Genomic DNA, 10,189 nt, shown 5'->3' on the forward strand with positions numbered 1-10,189 from the left:
TGACGGTGGAGGAGTTTGAAAGGAGCTGGATGGCCATGATTGAAACATATCAAGTCCAAGACAACGAGACTCTTGCTAGCCCGCGGGAGAAGCGAATGTACTGGGTGCCGGCCTACTTCATGCAGTGCTTCTTCCCGTTTCTGCAGACTACGCAGCGCAGCAAGGGGTTCAATGCTGTTTTGAAGCGGCACGTGAGCCCTGGCAACTCATTGCTACAGTTTGCCAAGCAATACACAGCTTTGCAACAAAAAAATACTGGGATCTGAGCTACATCAAGAAGCGAACACCACGCTAAAGCAGCCAAAATTGCTAACATATTTACCGATAGAGAGGCAAATGAGCAAGATATACACCAACAAGATCTTTAACAAGTAAGTCAGTTGTGTTGCAATCTTATTTGCACAAGCATGAAGGTAGTAGGTGCCATATAGAATGCGATGCAGTTGAAAAGCTTATTTGAAAATGATGATTTCTTGAAAAGTAGTCATTGAGTACGGAGTAACCATGATATGTAGATGCCATGTTTAATGAATTACTGTTTGCCATGTTTACTCAACTGCAATTGCCATGTTTAATGAACTACTGTTTGCCATGTTTACTCAACTGCAGTTGCCATGTTCAATGAAATGCAGTTGCCATGTTTAATGCACTGTACTTCCATTGGGCATGATGGTATGGAAATGCCAATGCCAATTAAAAATGTTATGCAGTTGCCATGTTTAATGAACTGCAGTTGCCATGTTTACTGAAATGCAATTGCCATGTTTACTCAACTGCAGTTGCCATGTTTAATGAAATGCAGTTGCCATGTTTAATGCATTGTACTTCCATTGGGTATGTTGGTATGGAAATGACAATGCCAGTTGAAAATGTTATGCAGTTGCCATGTTTACTGAACTGCAATTGCCATGTTTAATGAACTGCAGTTGCCATGTTTAATGTACTGCGGTTGCCATGTCTAATGTACTACAGTTGCCATGTTTAATGTACTATATTTGCCATGTTCAAACGAAATGTACTTCTATTGGCCACGACAACATAAGGTGCTACAAAAACAGCACACGATAGTTTAACAAAAAACACACAAAACTTGCAGATTCCAAGAAGAAATAAAGCGTGCCAGCATGTTCACGGCTTTCCAGGTGGACGAACATACGTTCAAGGTGTGTTCTATTTTGGGCATGTCGGATTCAGAACCTGAAGACCCGGACAAAGGAATGAACTACTTCGTGAAAGCCTCGATAGGCCAAGGCGAATACTATTGCCAATGCTGCAAATTTGAACGGGGTGGCATTGTGTGATGTCACATACTAAAAGTAATGGACATGAATGCGGTGACACGGATGCCCCGCCATTTCATAAGGCGGCGATGGACTTGGGACACTGACGACGCATTGGCGCCGCAGACAACAAACACAGTTTTGGCTGTGCATGACGAGAGACCAGAGTCAACTATGGAAGCCGTGAGGCGCGTTGTGTTGACAAAGAACTATGCTAAGCTAATTGATGAAGCGTGCAAGAGTGATGAGATAGCGAGAGTCATAGAAAAACACAGAAAGGCCCTAAAAAGAGAGCTTGATGAGATCAAGAATAGGAAAGCTGAGAAAGCCTTACACAGGTTCCCCCGCACATCAAGTGTGCCTTCGTCCACGGGGCCATCATATGAAAACTCGGAGATAGGATCTGGAATAGCAAGCACACAAACCCAGGTCAGGAACCCACCCCGTTCCATCACAAAGGGGCGTCCAAAAGAGATAAGATACAAATCGGGATTGGAGATTCAAGCAAAACACAAGAAAACAAAGAAAGGGATGGGCAATCCGTAAGCAACATTGGGGCACTGTGACATGGTCCTTGGTGACATTTTATTTTGTAATCTAGATGTTCTAAAAAAAATAAATGGGAGAATGACTCTTGAGGGGCATCAGAAGTTGAAGGAAAATGCATTGAATGGATAACTGCAGTTGCCATGTTATGTGTACTTAATTTGCTATGTTATGTGTACTTAATCTGCCATGTTATGTGTAGTTAATCTGCCATGCTATTTTATACTGGATCTGCCATGTTAAGTATACTGGATCTGCCATGTTATTTATGCTGAATCTGCCGTGTTGTTTGTACTGAATCTGCCATGTTAGTTGTACTGAAATATGCCATGTTATTTGTAATGACTCTGCATCGCGTATATTTCCGTGTTCATTCAATGCATTTTAGTCACACATAGTGTGTTGTGTGCAATCTATGGGAAACAAGTTGAAAAGCGTAACGTGCATCAACCGCAAAAAGGTTACAGCTACATGATCAAACTACCATGCTAGCCGGTACAGTTAGCGATGAAAAAAAAAGAAGCAAACAGCCAAATGAAAAATGAGGATAACTTTCACTAACCATGTCTGATGAACTACATTTGCCATGATTTAAAACATCATAGACGCATTCGAAACACCAAACTGGTGCTACAAACGATGAAAGCATAATAATAATGATAAACATAAAACATATCTGCTGTCACGCCTAAATAGGTTCACATCCACATATATATTACAGAAAATATTCAAATGTCACTCACACACCACCACTACATACTAGGCTACGTGCGGTTGCAGTCATAACATAGCACACAGACATAGTTTTGAAAAGAACAAAGGTAGTACCTTACATTCCTCGGCAACAGAATGTAAGGTAGGCGTTTGGTATGGAGCACCACGTGATCACTTGTACTTCTTGGTGACTTTCTTGACAGCTTCCTCTATGAACTCACGTGCTCCGGACCGCTTGTTGAAATCTTCATTCGTCAACCAGTTCCATGTGTAAATTTTTTGGAGCTCAACGACCATTGCAGCTGTGACGACAGGAACCAGTCTACCTTCCCACTTTGCAAGGTATTCCAACGTGTGAAAGCCACAGTCCATCCTACGCAAGAAAAGAATCAGGTGAACTCGCAAAAGGACAGAGATAACAATGATAAACTTCAATTCGGATGTAACAAAAAGAGAGTTAGGATTGGTGTAAAGGGCACATGAAGAAAGAGATAGCAAATTACGTGTTCCCTTGCTTCGTAGTCGCCATGTACTCAATTGGAAAATGTCTGATCTGGACCTTTGAGTGTTCGTAGTGACGGTTCCATGTCTCTTTGAGGTTGTTGATTAACTATTCAGCATGCGTAGTAAGGTCTGCATCAGCTGCCGAACGCATTGAATCAAGCACCTCAAAACGTTGGTTCTTTAGGTCAAGGCAGATCGCGTAGTGGTGACCGCACTGTCGTGTGGGTCATGTGGTGCAAGCTCCTGGAACATGGGGAATAGGACCTGCAAGTAAAATGAAGGAAATAAGAAGCAGAGTTCACATGAAGAACAGAAAATGGTGTATTTGGGAAAATGACGTCTAAGGATATCACCAGTTGTAGTAAGAGGCACATGAGTGACATAAAACAGCAAGGGGCCAAAAAAGTAGAATCACGTAGAATGTTTAGTTATAGTGGGTAGTTAAAAGAAGTTGCCATCCATGTATGAACAAAGTTGACCTGTATTTTACTTTGAAATTGCCACATAGTTTGTACGGGGATGCAAATCAAAAGTCGATTTACATGGCAGCTGTTGCCACATGAAAACAGCTGCCACATAAACAGAGTGCAGCTGTTGGCAAAAAAACATATCATGGGAGAAAAAAATGTGCAAACAGGGAAGGAGTACTCACACATTTCTTCATTGTGAGCTTGAATTCATCGTGCGCAGTAAAATGCTTCCTCAGGATTTTGTGGTGGAAGTCACCATCCCATATTTTGCAGGTCACACTGTAATGCATGATTGTTTTATCACGAGACATATCCATATGCTTGTTGATGAAGTCAATCCCACATGCAACTACATTCGTCGACATTTTACCGAGTGGCCTCACAGACTCGGCAAGATCACCCAGGTCGATGTACGTCGCTTCGCATTGTATGACCTTGGTTCTGTCCAAACATGAGCTGTATGAAAATGATATAACATGAAAGAATCATGTCTACTAAGTAAAAAAAGAAGAACTAAAATGTAAGAGGATCATGTAAAGAAAGTAGAAAAAAGATGAATGGTAAAAAGAGCAAAGCAAAATGAGAGATTACGTGGTGTGGTCATTACGCTTTCAGCTCCTTCATGTGCTTGCTGCTGGCCCTCGCATTTCCAAATCGCTTGACAATATCGTACAGCTGGTTCTGCTCCTTTATGGCCTTGACTTCAGGCTCGTAGTCATCCGCGGAGGTGGTGAACTACCCTCTGCTGCCTCACAGAACCAGGGGTGGCACTTCTAATGGTATCCTCAGATACCGTCTCAGCAGGCACGTTGGAACTTGATTGCCCCTGACCTTGTGAGGACCTGCTCTGCAATGTTGCCTCCTCAATCCTGCGGTAAACTTCATCAAGTGACGGCGAAATCTCCTCAGGGGTGCCTGCAAGGATCAAAAAGTGGGTTAGGATACCTGGAAAACAAAACAAATGTAGTGCAAAGAGAAAAGGTGCATGATATGAAATAGGTACAAAAAGTGGGGAGTTGCCATGTGTATTGCACTGTAATTGCCATGTGAAAGCAACTGCAGTTGCCATGTTGTGTCAACTCCAGTTGCCATGTGGTTGCCGAATGAAAAATGCAGCATGGAAACAAAATTGCAGGTGACATGCTGCAGCAAATCCAGTTGCAATGTATAGAGCATTGTAGTTTCCATGTGAGAACAAGTACAGTTGCCATGTTGTATCAACTTCAGTTGCCATGTGGTTGCCGAATGGAAAATACAGCATGGCAACAAAAATGTAGGTAAGATGGTGCAGCAAATCCGGTTGCCATGTCATCACATAACAGTTGCCATCACAGGTGAGAACCCCAAAAAAATTGCTTGGGACAAAAGTCAGACTACACAGATGTATACAAGAAAAAGATAAGCGCAGAAGAAATGTACCTTGGACGATCGGCTCTGCGAACTTGACAGCCTTCCTACCCTCGACCATTGGTTGCGCCATCATTGCGGGCATGCCTCCCGGGAAAGCAAAGGCAACTGGCGTAGGATCTTGCACCACTGGTTAATCTTGACTGATGCCAAGGCTAAAGCTCGGTGGGATGAAGGCCATTGGGTGCCTCTCATGCCTACTGGCCGGACCGCGAACAACTTGCGGGGCAGAATCCAAGGGTGAAAGATCAACAAACATATCTGAATCAGCCCCTGTAGAATCATCGGGCTTATTTGTAGGGCGGGGCGTGTTGTCAGCGGTATCAGCCGCAGCTTTCTTGACAATCTTCTTGTTTGGGCTGTAGGGGACACCAACATTGACTGGGAGCTTGGAAGTGCGCAAATTTAAGCTAGGGTTTTCCACTGCGGGTAAAGGCGCAGTCTGCTCCGGACGTTCACCTCCATCACTCGTGCCCGGCTTGACACCTGCATCAGTTGTACTCCAGTCTTCCAGTTTCTCCATAACATTGCTTTTGGTAGGTGGTGGGAACAGTGTGCACGCAGGAACATAACCAGACTCATCTCTGCTGCTCCTAGCTATAGCTGGTGCATTGCGTATGTCTGTTGATTGCTTGTGGGGGCTACGACGCCTAGGTGGAAGACCAGCACGCGAAACAGTCGCCTTAGCAATATCTGCACCACCAGGAGCTGGAGCTGTTGTGCCAAGACTCTCACCTGTAGATGGCATATCATTATGAACTGCCGCCTCAGCCACTTCTATCGTGGACACAGGAGTGCCACCACACACACGCTTGGAATCCGTGTCAGATGAGGGGGAATCTTCCTTTCTTAGGTTGGTCTCGGGGGCGTCCACTTCAACGCTTGCTGATGGGGTGGCATGGCTCACAACAGCATCCTTCATTGCCAGCAGAGTGGGCAATATTTCAGCAGTCCTGGAAGATACCAACTCGTCACTCCCCGATGTACGGATGCCTGTTGTTGTAGCCTGCACATCTGCAACCGGCGGAGATGGTCGGCCACTTGCGTCAGAGTTAGTGGGAACAGTTGAGGGTGCAGTAGCAGTTTTGTTGACTGGCGCCTCATGAACATCTGAGTTGCCACCTGTTGACAACTTTGAATGAAGGCGTTCGAGTGGGTCCCTAATGATATGCTTGGCCGCACGTGTAGTAGTCTTCTTCACCCTGCAAAAAATAAAGCACACGAAAAATGTATTAAGAAATGCACAAAAATTTTGCCATGGTAGAAATCTTAAAAAATGAAAAGTAGGTGGAAAGTTGGTAGTTGCCATGTAGGTGGAATAAGAGTTGCCATGTGGCATAGTTAGCAGTTGCCATGCAAAACCAGCAAGAGTTGCCATGCTAGCCAACTTGAAGAATGATAAAAATGTCTGATCTGCTAGGAATGCAATTTCAAAACTAGGTATGGGATGAGCACACAAGCCAATGGAAAGATGGCAGTTGCCATGTAGGTACAATAAGAGTTGCCATTTGGCCTAGATAGCAGTTGCCATGCAAAAAACAAGCAGGAGTTGCCATGCAGTTAAAAAGGAATGAGATCATTGGAAAAACAGCAGTTGCCATGTGGGACTGATGACAGTAGCCCATGTGGCAAGCTAAACAGATGCATTGAAAAATCAAAAATATAGCACTATGGCAATGAAAGAACAGGGAAAACCTACTTCTTGACTGGCTTTCTCATGTCTGGCAACACGACAGGATCCCCAGTGTTGGACGTCGTCGTACGAGGAGATGACCTGGTGGAAGGGGTGTCACAAGCAATGGGGGCACCTTTGTTCAATCGAGCAGAAACACGGGTTGGCATTGGTGCCTATTTCTTCGTAACTGCTCGTCCACCAGTTGTCGCCTCACTGCACGTATAAGATGGAGGCTAAAAAAGGTGGCAAGTGTCAGACAGGAAACTAATTGCCGCGCTTAGCAAAACAAATGCAAAAAAGGGTCAGTCTGTTCAAAAAATATAGACAAAACAAAACACTAAAATAGAAGTCGAACCTCCTCCTAGCAGCTACAAGATCGGTCCTAGACCTCTTGCCAGGAGAACCCTACACAACATCCTCTGGAGCCCTCCCCCTCTTTGAGGGCAACACCCCCTCGCCTCTCGCAATTGTATGTTCTTTGACTTTCTCCGGTGGGGGGGCATCTAGTGCATCCTTGCCCTTCTTACCACCTGCATGAACTTCAACATGTTCATCATCATCGGTGTCGTGCTGCACATTCTCCATGTCATCGTCATCGTCCTTGTTGAGAGCAGCGTCTCCATCTAGTTCATCTTGTGTGTCAGCAAGCTCTTGGGAACTGTTGTAGTTGTACCGGCCATGGCAACCAGTTGGCTGATGTGTCCGTTCTACAACAAATGTAGTGAACTACCTCGCAACCGCATTGCTGTCAGAGCCATTAAGGGACGTCCAACCCTCAACCAACTTCCCGAGAAAGCTGGTCATTCCAGATGCAAACTGCCCAATTAGATGCTCAACAGGTGCCCTCGCCTGTGCACGAAACAAGAAGCAGCAATAACCAACCATATTAGAGTCACTTGCACAAGATCAAAAATAATCCAAAGCAACCATAGATATATATATATATCTTTGATTACCTCAGTAGAGCAAGACGAACCTGAGTGCACGTCCATCCACTTTCCAAAGTTTTGAGGCCCCCCAAACATGCTGTAGTCTATAGCATGCTTGGCCATCAGCTAGAAATAACCAAAAAATAGCTAGGATGTAAGAGAGAGAATGATGAACACTGACTAATAGTTCATGTATTGCAAATACAACAAAAAAGAAGACGAGAATAGAAGTTTCAGCACGGATGACAGAGTTGCCATGTGGACTGAGACATGGGTACCATGCGCAGACAGCCATGGCTAACAAGCTAGTCATCTCTCGTTAGCCACAGACTGTTGCCACATGAGCATTTTTTCATATGTTATGCCGCAAAAATTTGTAAGAATGTCGTGTAGAGAAAGGAACCAGAACTAACCTATAGTTTTCCATATTTGGTATCAGTTACCCTGTCTGCAGCAAGCACAGCCTTGACAGCATCGTAAGTCCACGCAGAAACAACAAACTTGTGTGTAGGTGGCGGGCCTCCTGTCCTAGTGAAATCCACGATGGACAGATCAAGACAGTCGATGTACATGAGCTGATGTACAACAATTTTAAAAGAAAGAAATATCAGTTGCCATCATGGTATTTTACAAAAACAGGCTAATATATGTTCCTACAATCATCAAGTTGAAGTGCATGAAAAAAGAAAAGAAGAAGTTGCCATCTATCTGTGCTAGTTGCCATCATGGTATGATGGCAGTTGCCATATTGTCATGATGGCAGTTACCATCTTGTTATGATTAGGTTGCCATGCATAAATAAAGGTGTTAAAGAGTGTTCACAAAAGGACTGGTAAAAAATACCATTAAATGCAGTCGACAACCCTTCTGGTACATCTTGTTTGAGAATGCATCATGCAGAAAGTCGGCAATGAACTTACACCAATTCATGTTCTTCACATCTTTCAGTTTCGCCTGCACGGCACAATTTTCAGGCCAACGAGTTGCCGCATCAGAAATCAAATGGAAAAACATCAAAAAAAACTGGCAGTGACTAGCTTACACATGACATCGGAGCCAAAATATTGAAGGAAAATAGTTGAGTAAAGATAGATCTTTCACCAGGATAGGGAAGCATTTGTTGCTTGGGTGGAGAGAAGTGGTCGGCGCGAAAACAGCTGAGATGGGGTACATGAGTAGTTTCATCTTTAAAACCTCGCCATGGGTTGTCATGGCCTGCAGCGAATCTGCCAGGAAAGTCGTGTTCGGCATGGATTCCAACCCAGCAAACAAACGGGGGAACAACGTATCCTTGATCTTATTTTTGACCTCATACGGGACTTTGATTTCTCCACGGGGCACACCCAAAGTGCAGAACACGAATTCCTCGTCCAACGGCAGTCTTCCACGTCCCGGAATCACAAATTCCCTGGAGGCGGGGTCATAAATCTCACCAAGCCAGTCGCATACAGGGTTGACAAGATTCTTGCACCGGACATCCATCAGAGCCTGCATACCCATCTCAGCAGCAGCTCCCTTTTGATCGTCGGTAAATTTGTCGGTCAATGAAGTCAGGCGTTCCTGCGAGGCCCTATTGCGAGTACGTTTCTTCTTCTGCAAAACAGACAAATGGTCATTTGTTGCCATGTTTTCACTGTCATGAAATTTTACTTCATAACAGACGACTACAAGCTCGAGGTGGCATCCAAGAACATATGCAGGAGGAGGAGGGGTGTGGACAGTTACCTCATCACCGTCTTTTCTCCATCCAGTTGCCTGATTCTGTTGTGGTGCATCCATGAAATCATCATCTTTTGATGATCGCCGCGAGCCATTCTGCTGAGGTAAGAACAGACCAAATTGTCATGGTGGAAATGAAATGTAGGAAGTAAGCAGTTGCCACCTAACAGAATGTGCTTGCCACATGGGCTCGATTGAAATGGCAACTAGTGAAGGCAAATATCACATGAACACACACACACACACACACACACACCCCTATGATTGTCGAAAACATAAATGTGGCAATTAAGCACATTTGTTTCATTTGAAAAATGTACAGATCGTAATGCACTTAAAAACAAAATGTTGAAGTTGCCATGTTAGCACAAGATATTACGAAAGAAAGGCACAAATCTTCCACTGCACAAACATAAAATGCGGCAGCTCACACCCTGTCCTCATACAAAAATGACTTGCCATGTGTTCAATGGCAAAATGTGCTAGGTTGAAATTGCCATGTTAAAATGCAACACAGAATTCAAAAAAGCGATGAAAAACATCTACTGAACAACCTGAAATTGCAATGCACACACTGACCTCATATTAAAAATGAGTTGCCATTTAGTACGGACAAATATGTTCAGATATCACAAGTCAGCATGGCAAAACACGAAACTGGGTCTGCAGTACAATGAATTTACCACATTATCCTGCCTATAACATGGCAACAGACATGCTGTGTTCAGAGAGATACTTGCCACATGGAAAGCATATATATGGCATCTGACATAATTGATGTGGAAATTAGTTGCCATCTAGTGACATAGTTGCTGAAACTAACAAAATTACCTAGTTACTATACTTTGCCATGCCACATTATCCTGTCAGTTGCCACAAGTCAGCGTAGCAGAACACAAATTTGAGTCTGTAGTACAGTGAATTTCCCACATTATCCTGCCTACA

This window comes from Triticum aestivum, chromosome 1B, assembly GCF_018294505.1.
Source record: "Triticum aestivum cultivar Chinese Spring chromosome 1B, IWGSC CS RefSeq v2.1, whole genome shotgun sequence".
NCBI lineage: Eukaryota > Viridiplantae > Streptophyta > Magnoliopsida > Poales > Poaceae > Triticum > Triticum aestivum.